The 15,859-nt window shown below is 34.9% G+C and overlaps 1 pseudogene; it reads right to left on the reverse strand.

The window, feature by feature from the left end:
• Positions 1-962: 962 nt before the first annotated feature.
• LOC114674726 (small nucleolar RNA U3) lies at positions 963-1,168 on the reverse strand (annotated as a pseudogene).
• Positions 1,169-15,859: the final 14,691 nt, after the last annotated feature.

The raw sequence follows: 15,859 nt of genomic DNA on the forward strand, positions 1-15,859 counted from the left end.
GGTGATTAGAGGTAAGAAGTGAGAGAAAAGGTGGAGTCTTCTATGACTTCCAGGTTTCTGACTCAAGAGACCTGATGAAGGGTGGTCAGACTAGGAAATAGAAGAACTGAAACGTGTTTAATGGTGGTGCCAGTTGTGGTTGAGATAATCAGATTGGAAGCTTAGTTCTGGACTTGTTGAGTTTTAATTTTATGTGTCTAACTATCAGGAGATAATTTTAGGTAAGGGATACAGATTTGGGAATATTTCATTTCTAATGGTAGCTAATGCTTCAGATAAAAATACACTACTTAAAAAGTATCCTTTTAATATTTTGTTTTTAAATGGGAAAATACATGCATATGGTAAAAAAATTAGATGGATGCAATAAAACACAAGTCTTTCTCCCATCCCAAGTCCGCAATTCCTTTCTCCAGATTTAGGTATTGTTAACAGTTTTCAGAAATGTACTTGACATTTTCTTTCCAAGTACAAGCATATATATTTGTGTGTATATGTAGGTGGAAATGTCTTACATACATACATGTTTTAAATAGAAATGTTAGTCTGTTATATTTATCCTTCTGTACCTTATTTTTTTCACTTTTCAGCATACCCTGAAGATTATGTCATATGGACACATATAGATCTACTTCATTCTTTGTAATGGTTTTGTAGTATTGCATTTCACACAGGGACCTAGTTTTCTTAAACCAGATTTTTTTTTAACTGATTTTTTAAATATAGTTTTCATGCTAAACAATGCTTCAGTGAACATCTTTGCACATGTAGCTTGGGTTGGAGTATTTCCCTTTTTTATTATTGGTGCTGAGCTAGAAACTAATCTGAGAGAAGGCACATTGTATTAAAAAACCTGAAAAACTACTCCTCACTCTGATTGGAATCAGACTTGTGTGCCTTACTCTCTATTTACTGTAGGGATGCTAAGGTGATGAGGTGACTCTTTTTTTAAAAAAATGGGAACCACTCAAACTGTGTCCTCTCTTACTCTCCCAGAGAAGAACGATCATCAACGGCCAATGGCAGTCGCAGCGAAGCAACACCAAGATCCGGGCTCATGCTCAGGAGGGAACGCTGCGCCTCCTGCTCATGGTTTTCGGTGCTCTGCACGTTCACAGAAACTTCTCTGGTAGTGCACTGTAGGAATGATCCCTGAAAGTATAGTCTTGATGAAGTGACTCTTAATCGGGATTCTCCCCATGTCAGTATGTGCAGGTCTTCTCTTCTGGGCTAGTAGGTTTCCCCCATAGAAACATTTCAGACATTCTACCTGGGAATGGGAGGCTGTTGCTAGACTTTGGGTTGCTCAACAGGATAAGGGCACTGTGGGCCTTATTCTTGTAGACGAGCGGAATGCCTGTACTTCGTTGCTTCACTGATGTCTTCAGCGATGCCAGCGTCCCTGAATCTGGGACCTCTTCGATTCAACATCATCAAGAAAATCTCTTATCTAGGGTTGAGGGAGCAGTTGCATGGCTCCGTGGAATGTGGGAGAAATTCTGGGATTTGAACTGCTCTTTATATCACTGCCTTTCAAATTTTAAGGGGTTTACAGAGCACTTGGGAATCTTGTTAAAGTGTAGGCCTGATTGGGTAGGGACGGAATCAGGGATGGGACCTGAAATTCTGCATTTCTAACACACTTTGAAGAGTGCCTATGCTGCTGGCCCACAGGCTTTGGCTAACAAAGTTTTGGCTAAACTATCAACCCAACTTCTCTTGAATTCTGACGCTTTCCTAGGGTTCTGGGGACATGAATAAAGTCACATTTTCTTGATTTTTCCCTCTGCAGTCTCAGGCTATAGGGTTTTCAGTTGTGTGAAATGAGTTATAATTTGTTCGTATTAAAGTGAGATAGAAAGATATCCCTCTCCTGTTTTTGTCTCGTTTCCTGTTCTCTTTGTCCTTGTGGATTCATAGCTTCTGATTCCTCTTTTGTTATTTTAATAGAGTAAAAGAGGAAACAGAGATAAATACGTGAGTTCAAGTTGCCACATTTTCTTATTTTAGATAATTGCAGGCATCCGAAAAGCATTTTTTATGACTGTAAAATTCTATAGAAGTATTCATTAAGAGATTACTTGTTGAGCAAACTAGGAGGTAATGGTAAAAAGTCCCTTTCCATTCTTGTATCAGGCATATAACTTGTATTCATCAGGTGAATAGTCGGGTTACTACAAAACCTTGAAGAATAGGCAAAGGGTGAAAATGCATGCAAAGTATTAATATGGTGAATTTGGGTAATTGGGGATTCAGTCATAGCCAGTTTACTGTTGCAGACCTATAGGAATTTCTTCATGTTGAATGTTGGAATAATACAACTCTAGTTCTGACTGAATTTGGAACTAGAAGTTTGGCCATGACTAGATGGTAGCAGAGAAGCAACCATAAGATATGAGATGTAAAATAGTCTGCATCTATCAATCCTCTATCTACATACCTACCTACTGATCGTCTATTATTCACATATATATATGCATACATATCACCTCCAGATGTAGAACCACATATTCTAAAATTTATGCACTTGCAAGCAAATACAAATTATATTCTTATTTTTCTTTTTTTTTTTTTTTACGAAAAACATAGCTATTAAATACACTGTTCTACATTAATTTTTCTATAGCAGTATTTGGAATGTTTCCTCATTTTTTAAAATTATGCAGTATTCCACTATATAAATGGACCATAGTTAACTCACCTCCTGTTGGATAGCTATGTCTGCATTGTCTCCAATATTTTGCTCTTAGAAATATTGCTGAAATCAATATAATTTCACATACATGCTGATAGATCTTTAAGGTAAATTTTCTGGTTTGGAATTTCAAGGTCGGGGGATATGTATTTATAGATATTGCCAATTACCAATTGTTCTTTATAAGGGCTAGACACAGTTAAACCTCTGCTTGCAATGTTTGAGAGTACCTGTTACCCCATAGAGAATACATGAACAGTTCTAGATTTTTGCCAATATGATAGGTATTCTTTAAAAAGGCATTTTTTTGTTTGTATAAATGAGATAGAACATCTTGTCATATATTTAAGAGCTACTTGTATATCTTTTTCCGGAATTAACTATTCATTTTTTTTCCAGTTTTTCCACTGGATTTTCTTTTCATAGATTTCTTGGAACTTAAAAAAATCATTTAAAATTAAATGTTTTTAAAATTACACTTGTAATTTTCTCTTTTTTTAAAAAAAATCTAATTTTAGGTTCAAGAGTACATGTGCAGGTTTGTTACATAAGTAAATGGCATATCATGGAGTTTCAGTGTACGTATTATTTCATTTCCAAGTGATAGGTATACTACCCAGTAGGTAGCTTTTTGATCCCCTCCCTTTTCCCACCCTCTACATTCCAGTCGGCCCCAGTGTGTGTTGTTCCCTTTGTTATGTCCATGTGTTGTTGTGTAGTTCCCACTTACAAGTGAGAAATGTGGGATTTGGGTTTCTGTTCCTACATTAGTTTGCTTAGGATGATGACGTCCAGCTCCATCCATGTTGGTGCGAAAGACATGATCTCATTCTTTTTTATGGCTGTGTAGTATTCCATGGTGTATATGTAGCACATTTTCTTTATCCAGTCTATCATTAATGGGCATTTAGCTTGATTCCACGTCTTTCCTATTGTGAATAGTGCTCCAAGAAACATAGACATGCCTGTGTCTTTATGGTAGAATGATTTATACTTCTTTGGGTTTATACCCAATAATGGGATTCCTGGGTTAAATGGTAATTCTGTTTTAAGCTCTTTGAGGAATCACCACACTGCTTTCCACAATGGCTGAACTAATTTACATTCCCACTAGCAGTGTATAAGCATCCCTTTCTCTCCGTAACCTCACCAGCATCTGTTATTTTTTAACTTTTTAATAATAGCCATTCTGACTGGTGTGAGATGGTATTTTATTGTGGTTTTGATTTGCATTTGTCTAATGATTAGTGTTGAGTGGAAATCTTTATATATTAGGGAGATACGGCAGACACACCCTGATCCCCATTGAGTAATGCTCTTGTGTAAACCCCTCTCCTCCAATGAGGGCAGAATCTGTGACTTCTAATTAGGAGAATATGGCAGACGTGAGGGGATTTTTGTAGTTGTAATAAAAGTTCCTAACCAGCTGACTTAAAGTTAATCAAAAGGGAGATTACCCTGGGTGGGTCCGACCTAACCAGGTGGGCTCTAAGAAAAAGGGTCTAGAGGTCAGAGACCGGAAGTAGCAGAAGCTTGTTCTCTTGGTTGCTGGTGTTGAGGCTAACTGCCAGGACTTCTGCCAGTCACAGGAGGGAATTTGGAAGCGGATCTTTCCCTAGTCAAATCTCCAGGTGAGAACACAGCTTTTACATTTTGAGTCACAAGTAAAAAGACTTCCCTCATTCTAAGAATCTAAAATATTTTCCTGTGCTTTCTTCTAGAAATTGTGGGGTTTTACTTTTGTATATTTTCTGACCTTTGATCCATTTGGAATTTAATCTGACTGAAAGTGTAGGGTGTGATTAAATGTTTGCTTTTTTCCAGATGGACGTCCAGATACCTCAACACCCCTTATTTTGTAGTCCAACTTGTCCCTCTTGGTTTTGAGAAGCTACTGTTGTCGTATGCTACATTCTCTTATATATTTGGATACTGAGCTTTTAATATTTTGGTAGCATTATTTGATGAAGTGAATTTTTTTAGGAGGAATTCTTTCTTAGAAGTCAGGAATTTTATTTAAATTGTTCATATTTATATCTTCATGGCTTAACCTACTGTTTGGAATATTGTAGATTCTCAATAAAGGCTTGTTGAATGAATAGATGGTGGTGTTTACACAATGCAGAATGTAATTTGGGTAATGCTTTTTCTCAATGTTAACTTTCCATAGTCAGAAGCTAGATCTTTATTTAGGAAATTATGATCCAGGCTAAAGCCCTGTTCCTACCAATAAGTCTGTATATATGTCTTCAATGCTTATCTGTAGATATAATCATAATGTTGGCAGATAGGACCAAAGAGAAATGAAGTATATAGCAACATGTTTATACCCACCCTGCAGTTGATAAAAAGCAAAGTTTACTGCAATCAATTAATAATCATGTGTATTTATTAGGGGAATGGGAAATGGGAGTCATTTCCTGCTCAATCCCCTAGTTTTCATGGGGGGAATTTTTCTCTTGCTCTAATTCTTTCTCCAACCCACAGAGGTACAGTGAATTATCTCACTAGTGCGTTTGGAAGAGGAATTGGGCACGAAAAGCCTAGCCACTTTCTCCCACTGTGTGTGTGTGTGTGTGTGTGTGCGTTCAGCTACTTACAGGAAGCATACATTCTAATCTGCTTTTCCACGTATGTTTTCTATTAGTAGAAATTAAATGAACTAGGCCAGCCATGGTCACTCACGCCTGTAATCCCAGCACTTTGGGAGGCTGAGGTGGATAAATCACTTGAGGTGAGGAGTTTGAGACCAGCATGACCAACACAGTGAAACCTCATCTCTGCTAAAAAACAAAAATCAAAAAATTTAAAAAAAAAGAAAAATTATCTGGGCATGGTGGTGGGCACCTGTAGTCCTAGCTATTTAGGAGACTGAGGCAGAAGAGCCACTTGAACTCAGGAGGTGGAGGTTGCAGTGAACCAAGATGGTGCCACTGCACTCCAGCCTGGGCGATAGAGAGACTCTGTCTCAAAAAAAAAAAAAAAAAAAAAAAAGAGAGAGAAATTAAATGAACAAATAGTAATATTTACACGATGTGAAATGTGGTCTTTGGAGAATATTTTTCTCCAAAGCTTGATCACCTTGATGACCAGAAAGGACTGCGTTTCAGCACTTGATGGGGCTGAGTGAATTCACTTACTTCCAGTGATTGTTGGTGCATACTTAAACCGTGTCCTTCAACCTAGAGTGGTCTTTGTTGGTAACACTGCTGATACTTTGATCTCCGTCTCTTGTTTAGCTCTCAGTTGGCTCAGAGCTCAGGCTGAGAAAAGGGTGCTATTTAATGGATTCCCTCAAACCTTATCAGTCTTTAATCTGAATTACTTTAATATATGCTTCCCTTGATCCCCTCCCTAGGTACCATCTGTTGAAATTACTTAATTCGACCAGCTTTGTTTTACCATATTGTGTTTTAGCTGAACTCTGAGTATTTACAATGAAGGCAACTGACTGCTGGTACTGATGATGGTGTGTTTAATATCTCATCTCTACATACTCATTGAAGGCAGCACCTATTATGTATACAAGTTCATTCAGTATTTTCAGAGAATGAGCAGAGCCTGTGAAATTCATTAAACATTACCACAATAAGAAAAAAGGACAAACCACAAGAGAAAAATAATCTGTACATAAGACTTCACTGCAAACTAGACGATTTCAGTGTTTATAAATATTCGTCTGTGGAGAGAAGTACGTGTATTATAATAATTATGCATTAGTGCCTCATTAGTAGAGGGTTACATCCATGCTGTTTCTTTTTCCTCTAGTGTATTTCTGATAAGTTAGCATTTTAAAGTCTTATTTAAAATGTAATAAAAACAGGAGAGTGCGTGTGTGTATATTCAAGAGTAGATTATTTATAATTCCTTCAGCTGTGTGAGGAAACATATTCCATGGGTTCTGAGCCTACAGAAAAGATGTAAAGAATTGCCTTCCTCATCCAAAATCAGAACCTAATTACTTGTAATGTGGACAATCAAATCAAAACTTCCGCTGTATTGACTTTTTTCTCGATGCCATTATATTGCTGCTTGCATTTAAGTTCTAGGTCTTTAAATATGTTTTGTAAATGAGACACTTTCCAGACCAGCACTTCTAGAAATGCCTTCATTATGAACTTTGTAGGTACATTCTAATTGCAAAATCCACAGACATTTCTCAGTCCTTTTCTTATGAGATCTTTCTGTTGAATTTGATATAGTCGATCAGTTAGTTTCTTTTCTTTCTTTTTTTTTTTTTTTTTTTTGAGGTCCTGTACACCTTTGGATTCTGGATATTTCACATTAATTGATCTCTGTCAGCCTCTTTGACTGCTGTTTCTTTGTTTCTTACATAAGACCTTTTAAATTTTTCTTTGCTTGTCCTTAACATGTTTCCCTGAAATCCATTTATTTCCTTATCTCTGCTCTTTTCACACTTCATACTTCCTAGATGATCTTCATTTTCATGATTTCAGTTATCATCACCTAATGCTGATATGCTATATCTATAAAGATGAGCTATAGTCTATATTTCTAGGTCTATAGACCCTCTGGAATCCATGAATGTCAACTGCTTATTGGCTACTTCTATTTGGATATCTCGTAGGTTCTCAGAACTCAGCAAGAGCAACTGGCATTCATTATCTTCTTTTATAAGCTTTCTCCCACTTCTTTATTCTATTTTAGATGGTGGCATCACCATTGTTCAGTCACCGAAATAAGAAACGTGGAATTCAGCCTTGACAGCCTTCTTTACATCCGCTCCCATGTCAATTTAGGCACCAAGTTCTGCCAAATGCTCTCTCAAAATGCTCTCAACTCTGTTTCTTTCTTTCCATTTATCTTACCACAACCCTATTTAAAGCCTAGAAAGTGAATCTCAGTTGCAATCTATTGCAACTGACTTTTCACAGGTCCTCTTCTGTGTAGTCTTGCCCTCTTCAAAGTCACTCTCCATACTGCTCTAGAACCCATCTCTGTCCAGACATCGTCCTTCTATATAGAAATGTAAAAAGTAACAAAAAATTTTACCATTCCCCAAATCCACTTCTCTGGAGTAACCACTGTTAGCAATACATTTCATAAGTCAAGGTTCTTAATTACAACTAATAGAAAATGCTGGCTGATTTAAATAGGAAAAGAGTATATTAAGAAGATATTGGGTAGCTTTCAGAACCAAGTTGAGGACTGTGCAGCCAGGAGGCAAGTGAGAGGCAATACCCAGCATAATGCTGAGGATATCACTGTCATGGGCACTGTGTGATAGGTGCTGAGGCTTGCCACTGATAGTGCTGAGCTGTAGAAATTGGACGTTGACTTGGCACTGCAATCATTGCTTCCCAGGAATGTGATCCTTCTGCACCTGCCACCACTGTCAAATATACAGATCTTCCTGGTCCCTGCAACTCTGGGATGGGTACTTGGATTGGTGTAGCCTGGATGCAGCAAGGACTTGGAAAGAATGATCTGGGATTTTCAGAGACAAAATGAAGAGGAGTTTTAGAGTAGTGCCTCTGGAACCAAATTTCTTGGGCTACAACTGTGTTCTTCTATTTACTGGTTGTAGCTCTGCGCAGGTTGCTTGATCTCTCTGTCTCAGTTTCCTCATTTGTAAAATAGAAATATAGTTGCAATTACTTCATGGGGTTGGAGGGAAAATTGAATAAGTTAATCTAGGTAAATTGCTTAGAATGCTTCCTGATGCATATATAAAATGTTAGCTATTATTATTTCACCGTATATAGTGTGACTTGATTCTACTTCCCACTGAGACTTATAAGGGGGAGGAGGACTGTCCAGATTTAGGAAAGAGGTTCATATAGTGAGTAGCCAGAAATAATGACAAGTATCCACTATCATATATATTCTTACAGACTTCTACCCATACATTTGCTATTAAAATATTTATGCTTGTGTGTATTTGTCAGGATACTCAATTCAAACCTTATTCAAACCACCACAGACAAGAAATGTGGGAATTTCTTGGCTTCTGTAATTAAAACACAGAGAGGATGTGATACAGCTAGGTCTCAAGGACAACTGGAAGCATTGATTTCAGTGCCACTAAGACTGTCTTCCCATCTACCTCTGTTTTCTTTGTCTATTCAGTATATTTCTTTTATATGTGTTTCTTTTACAAGACTGAAAAGTACCACCCCTGGCAAACTTCAGGCCTCATATGTCCCCATTTCAACATCAAAGAGGAAGTGAAATGTCGTCTTTCTGATGCCTAGGAAAAGAATCCTGAGATGGGGCTATGATTAGATTGGCTTGAGTCAATTATTGTGACTGGGAAGGTGGTATCATCAGGAAATATGAAAGCTTTACTGAAATCACATGTTTGAAATTTGGGGAAAGATTTTTCTAGAAGTGGGAAGAGAAAACTTGGCAGTTTTATGTACTTTATATGTAACACTCACAGCAAGCTAAAAATTCCTTTAAACTTAATCTGTTTTTAAAATGGCAATACAAAGCAAAAATAAGAAATGTGCTAGGTACTGAATTTTAAAACCTTGGAGATGAGCAATGTGTTAACTTGGGCTGCGGGGTTAAGTTGTGCAGTTACTTGGAATAAAACTTCTATTATCTTTTAATTGCAGAGTATCCTGAGTTTGCAAGGGAGCTTTAAAAAACTGTTACTATTTGCAACCACTTATCTGTGTGAATCAATTCTCTGCAACCAAAACAAAATACAAAGAAAAAAAAACAGAAAACAAAAACAAAATAACCTCGAACAGAAAACAAAGTTACTGTTACGACTGCAACCTGCCTTTTCTATGTTCAACAAAACTGATTGACTTCATATTAGGTAATTGTTATACAATTTACTTTACAAAAGTAATGTATACTAATAAAATGTTGCTTTCAAATGTCTTATTTGCTAGGCTTTCTTGTAGGATTTTTCTTGAAAGACTTCTACTGTGAAAAATCTGAAAAACAATATATTAGAGCAGGGGCTAGCAGAGTTTCTGTAAAGGGCCAGTAGTAAATATTTCAGGTGTTGTGGGCCATGTAGTTTCTGTTGCAAGAACTCAACTTGACTGCTATTGTAGTGTGCAAACAGCTATAGACAATACATAAATGAACTATGGTGACTACTTCCAATAAAACTATTTATAAAGACAGTTGGCAGACTAGATTTGGCCTATGGGCTGGGCTGTTGTTTGCCAACCTCTGTATTTAGAACATTTGCTATAAATTGATAGATCGGACTATCCAAATTTGTTACCTACTTACCTTAAATGAAGGGGGGCAAATGAGCTGCCTTTTCATTCTATATTGACAGTTATTTTCAAGAGGAGTGTTCTAAAAACAGTTCTGATTTTAGTAATGTCACTTTATGGGTGGCTGAGTTGAAATTAAGTATTTGGCCATTTTGGTTTTGAAAACTATAAACTTTAAGTTAGCCCAAATCTGTAGCTTTTAATGTGTTCTTTAACATAAAATATCTGTAACAGTTTGCATGCTCTGTTGGATAATGATTTTTTTTATGGTGGAGATTCCTTGGGAGATTTACTCATTAACTAATGCTTACTTCTGATCTCATTTGCTAGAGTAAGTGTAGAGTTTACACTAGGCATACTAATCTAATCTTCCAAATTTCAATTTCTTTTTCTTTTGCTCACAATAGCTTGGATCATCTGAAAAAGGGCCTGAATAAATGTATCATTTGTTACTAGCTAAAAACTGTCATCATTAACTTGATTAATCAAAATGCTGCTCTTAAAGATGGATTGAAGCACAAAATAGCCAGCCTGGTTCCCCATAATGAAGAGATTAATTTGACACACAAGACAACCAATTTAGTACTACTCAACGATCATGCTTTATTTAGAAAGCCATCAATTAGTATATTTTTTCCTTGATCTACTATTTTGTCTCTATAACAAGAAACGATGATTTCCTCCAAAGTTAATCTGCTTTCTTAAACATAAAAGGATATTTAGCTCAGCACTCTTACACTCCAAAATGTGAAATTCTGTTTTATGAGTAAAGAGGAAATTAATGATGGATTAAAAAGCTTGCAGTGGAATTCTTTATTTTAGGGTATTGCTAATTTTCTTTTTGTAACATGATTGTGAATATGGTAGTAGAAGTCACAGCGAGAGAGACACCCAGGCCTTGTGTTCTTCCTTCTTTTGGATGGAGATTAAAATGGCCTGTATACATACACTGAGATGTAAACACTACACTGGTTTGCAAAGAAGTTAATTAGATTTTACTGCCTTTTAAAATGTGTGTGGTGGTTGGGAGAAGTTTTTGGCAAAGTGAAAAGAACATTAAGTCACAGTATTAGTTTTCTTTATAGGATTGATACTTAGAGCAATGGAAAGGGTATATTCATGAGATTCATGTGGCATATGGACTTTTTAATCATTCCCTATTGGGCAGCATTTCTTACTATGATGGGAAGAAACAGCAGCAAACATTTCTTTACTAACTTAGGCTAATGATGCTTTCTGGACGTCATGTTCACTGTGAATGAGAAGTTGGGTTTGATGTTTAAAGAGTTCTAAGTTGGATTGGATTTCAAATGCAGGAGTTAAGAAAATTTAAAAAAGAGAGCGATGCCGTTTCATTAATAGTTCATGGAAATTTACCATTTGAAAGGCTGATCTGATATGCTTTAGAACTTATTGGGGGTTATTAGATGACATACAATTTATGGATCTGACAGATTCTTAAAATCTGTTTTGTTTTGTTTTTGTTTTTGCGAGGAGGGACCTTGGCAGAATGCTATGTGTGTGAAGTGTATATATGTCTTGAATAAGTGTGAATGGTTGATGTTTCTGCCTAAGTGTATCAGCCTCATGGTGCTGGGAAGCTTTCCAGGATTCTAGGGGATGTCAAATATGGATAGGGAGAGACACTGTGAGTGACAGCCAAAGCTAGATTTTCCTGGTTTTGAATTCATCTGCAGGCTTTGCCTCCATCAATGAAACAGGATAACAATTCAGTAAATAGTAGTTATTAAACATTCCTTAGGTACCCACTATTGTGGGCCACACTGATGTTTACTGTATGATCGTGTTCCTCTCTTCACAGGGCAGGAGCCCTTGGAGGCTGTTTGGAATTGGGCCCATAATAGAAATGGTCAAAACTTTCCTTGTTGCTGACTTGAAGGATGTAAAGAACAAACATTAAAACATTGCTTAATAGATTTTGGAAACTTGTTTCCTAAGAGGATAATCCTGGCCTGGGAGCCAGGACTATTGTGTTCTAGTCCTGTCCTGACTCCACCAACAAGCAGTGTGTCACCTTGGGCAAGTTTCCCTGCTCTTTTAGAGGTTGGAAAAGTATAGATTTATTGCTCAGATAGAGAGTGGGCAACATGAGAGAACAACATGAGAAGAATACATTAATATTTTAATAGTGTTCAGAGGCATAAGCATGAACAGTTGTAGAAAATATGTACTTGAAGGAAAAATAAGTTTATCATTGAGAATGAATTCCCACAAAGCTGAGAAAAATCTGTTAAGGATTGATGGCTTGACCTTCAACCCATTCATATATTTTCCATTTTTAAAAATAAAAATGTCTCTTCCTCCCCCTTCCTGTGTCCCTTTCTTTTGATTGCAAAAGATATATTTGTTTTGGTAGAAAATTTGGAAAATACAGAAAATTGCTAAGAAGGAAATGAAAACGATGTTAATATCTAGAAAAAAAATTAAAAGGTTTTAATATAACCTTGTAATTTTCTTGCCTTTGTGTGTGTATGTCCACACGTAATCAGAACCATATTGAATGTAATATTCCAAATGACTGTTTTTATTTAATAATATACTGTGGCCATTTTCTCACGTTAATGATATTCTTCTAAAATATAATTTAAAATAAATGCATAGTATTCCAAAATATGCAACTTGTTTAAAATATTTTTTTCCCATTACAAATAGTTCATTGCCAAAAAATTGGAAAATACAAAAAGATAGAAAGAAGAAAAATAAAATCCATGATAATTCTATTACCAAAAGAAATCAAACTTTTCTTCCAATCTGGTTTTCTAGGCATATTCACCATATTTATAATTTGTATTTTGTCTTTTTATTTAACAAGATAGCATACTTATCTTCTTATATGAGTAAAATTTATCTTACATATAACATTTAAATTTATAGTTAGGTTCTTAATTATATAATTAACATTTGTAATTATTTATATGTGATTAGGTATATAATATATGCAATTATTTTTTACAGTTTGTGTACTTAACCGTTATTGTGAGCTATTATGTACTAGACATTTAGCATACATATGAGAACAGAACAGGTATAAATTATAAATGAGAGTATAAATTCTTACATAATCTTTTTGTTTTCTTTACCAATGCATATGTTTATATGTGAACTAATACATTTCAGTGCTGTTATTGTGAGTAGCTACATTGTAATCCATTTGCATCATCATCTACTTCACTAATTTACCATTGGTGCACATTTAGATTGTTAATTTTTTCCTAACAGCGTTGTAATAAATATCTTACTGTCAATTTTTTTCACATTATTTTCCTATGACAATTTCCTAGGGTGTAATATCTTGATTAAAAGACTTACATATTTTAAGACTTTTGATATCTACTGCCAAAACACTATTTATAAAGGTTGTGCCAATTTTAACTCGTAACAGCAATGTGTGAGTGCCATTTTCCCAAACAAAAAATGGCATATCACTGGTATTTTTTTTTAACTATTCATGTTTTAAATTCCTAATAAGTTTATACTTTTTAAAATGTTTATTGAGGAAAAATTTCTTCATTGGTGAATTATTTTTTAGGTCTTTTGATCAGTTTTTGTAAGGATATTGGTTATTTTTGTCCTGAAGTATATAAACTTTTAGAATACTAGCGTTATTAACTATTTTTCTGCTGCATATAGTTTTCCAGTGTGTAGTTTGATTTTAATTCTATTTATTATATTTTTGACACTCTACTGTCAAATCTTTCAATATTTTCCTTACTATTGCTGTCTTTGGTTTTATGCCAGAAAGACTGTTTCAGTCACCCCAAATTATATATATTTAAAACTTACATGGTTTTCTTTTAACATTTAAAATTTTAATCTAAGTGAAAATTACTTATTTTGGCAAATAATATAATGTGAGGGTCTACTCTTTATTTCTCCTAAATAGTTAACCAATGATCCAAGCACTATTTATTGAATAATTAATCCTTTCCACACTGAAGTATCACCTTTATATAGGCTTGGATGTATTGCTAGAGTTTCTAGTTAGTACCACTCTCTTTTATTCATTGTACAGTTATTGTTCAATTTGAATATCTGGCAGCACAAATTTCTCCTTTCTTTTTCTTTCTTTTCAGTGTTTTCTTGGATTTACCTTTTTATTCTTTCAGGTGCATTCTTTCTCTTTTCTTTATTGAGATATAATGTCTCTTTTTGCTTATTGTTAACTCAAAAGTTATTTTACAAAAGGCTTAACATTGCCAATCTGATAGCCGTTTTCTCTCTTCACTTATTAATTTTCTAATTTTGGATTACATGTTAGAGATTTTGGCTTTTATGTTTTAAATTTTATAAAAATTTCATTGAGACCTTAATAAATGATCAGTTTTTGTAAATGCTTCATTAGTTTTTGAAAAGAATGTATTCTTTTTAGGTATAAACTTCTCTGAGGCAAAACTATTAAATTACATTTTAAAAAATGAAAACATATTATTCAAACTTCTTATTTTTGACATTTATTTTGTTCCATTTTATCTGTCAGTTTTGGAGAGTGGTCTGATATGGTTTGGCTATATCCCCACCCAAATCTCATCTTGAATTATAGTTCCCACAATCCTCACATGTTGTGGAAGGGACCAGTGGGAGATAATTTAATCATGGGGGCAGTTACCCTCATGTTGTTCTCGTGATAGTGAGTAAGTTCTCATGAGATCTGATGATTTTATAAGGGGCTTTTCCCCCTTTTTGCTTGGTACTTCTTCGTTCTGCTGTCCCGTGAAGAAGGACTGTTTGCTTCCCCTTTCACCATGATTATAAGTTTCTTGAGGCCTCCTGAGCCATAAGTACTGTGAGTCAATTAAACCTCTTTCCTTTATAAATTACCCAGTCCCTGGTATGTCTTCATTAGTAGTGTAAGAATGAACTAATATGTGGTCTGTTAAAACTTCACTCTATAATTGAGAATTTGTCAAATTACCTTTTCACTTTTAATAGTTTTATTACATTCTTATGTACATAATGGTTCATGATAGTTTCATATTCATGGTAATTGGTTATCCTTTCTGATCCATTTTGAATTTCAATTTGATATTGTCAAATATGGCCACACATACTTCTGTTTTAGTGTTTTCCTGGTTTATCTCTGTTGTTTTAGAATTATTTTTATTTTTAATTAAAGAACTGCAAGTAGTTTTAGAAAGTCAAATATTCTTAAAAGGATTATAAAAAAAAACCTTAGTACCTAGTTTTCCCCTGCTACTACTTCCAATGATACCTACTTTCAATTATTTTAGCTGTTTTATATAGTATTTACCCCCTGGTTTCTAAAAAATATGCTTATATGGTTATTGACTCATTATTATCTAAGAAAAAAGAACTCGCTGTTCTCAATATAGTTGTATTATAGCTTTTGATACGTTTTCAGTATTTTCTTCACACATAGCTAACAATACAGCTGATATTTATTGAGTATTTACTATATGACAGGAATATCTTTAAGTGCTTATATTCATTAATTCCTTTATCAGAGTGACTGTTATTATTATTCATTTACCCATTTTATAAATGAGAGAAGTAAGCCTCCAAGTAACTTACATTATGATTATGTAAGAATTTTCACTATTGAGCCAAAGCAAGAACATGATTACGTTTCCTTTCTTATTCAAACTTTTCATTTTTTTGCAGTTTATAATGGTGTCACTTTAAACGTTGCATTATTCACTTCATCATTGATTCTTCCTCCAAAGCAAATATAGAACTCCTCTGAATATTATTTTCCTCATGATCAAAATGTAACACATATCCATCACCCCTCCCCGCAGAGTCTCTTATCCTCCTGCTCTAATCTAGAATGATTGTTCTCCAGGCCTGCACTCCTGTGTTGGATTCTTTATACTCTAAATCTTGTATTTTCACCCTTTTACTCCTGCATTTTGAATGAGCTCATTCTTCAATAGTTTCCTGATAAATGATACAGAAGAGATACATTTTTTAAGATTTTCTA

Source organism: Macaca mulatta, chromosome 1 (assembly GCF_049350105.2).
Source record: "Macaca mulatta isolate MMU2019108-1 chromosome 1, T2T-MMU8v2.0, whole genome shotgun sequence".
Classification (NCBI taxonomy): domain Eukaryota; kingdom Metazoa; phylum Chordata; class Mammalia; order Primates; family Cercopithecidae; genus Macaca; species Macaca mulatta.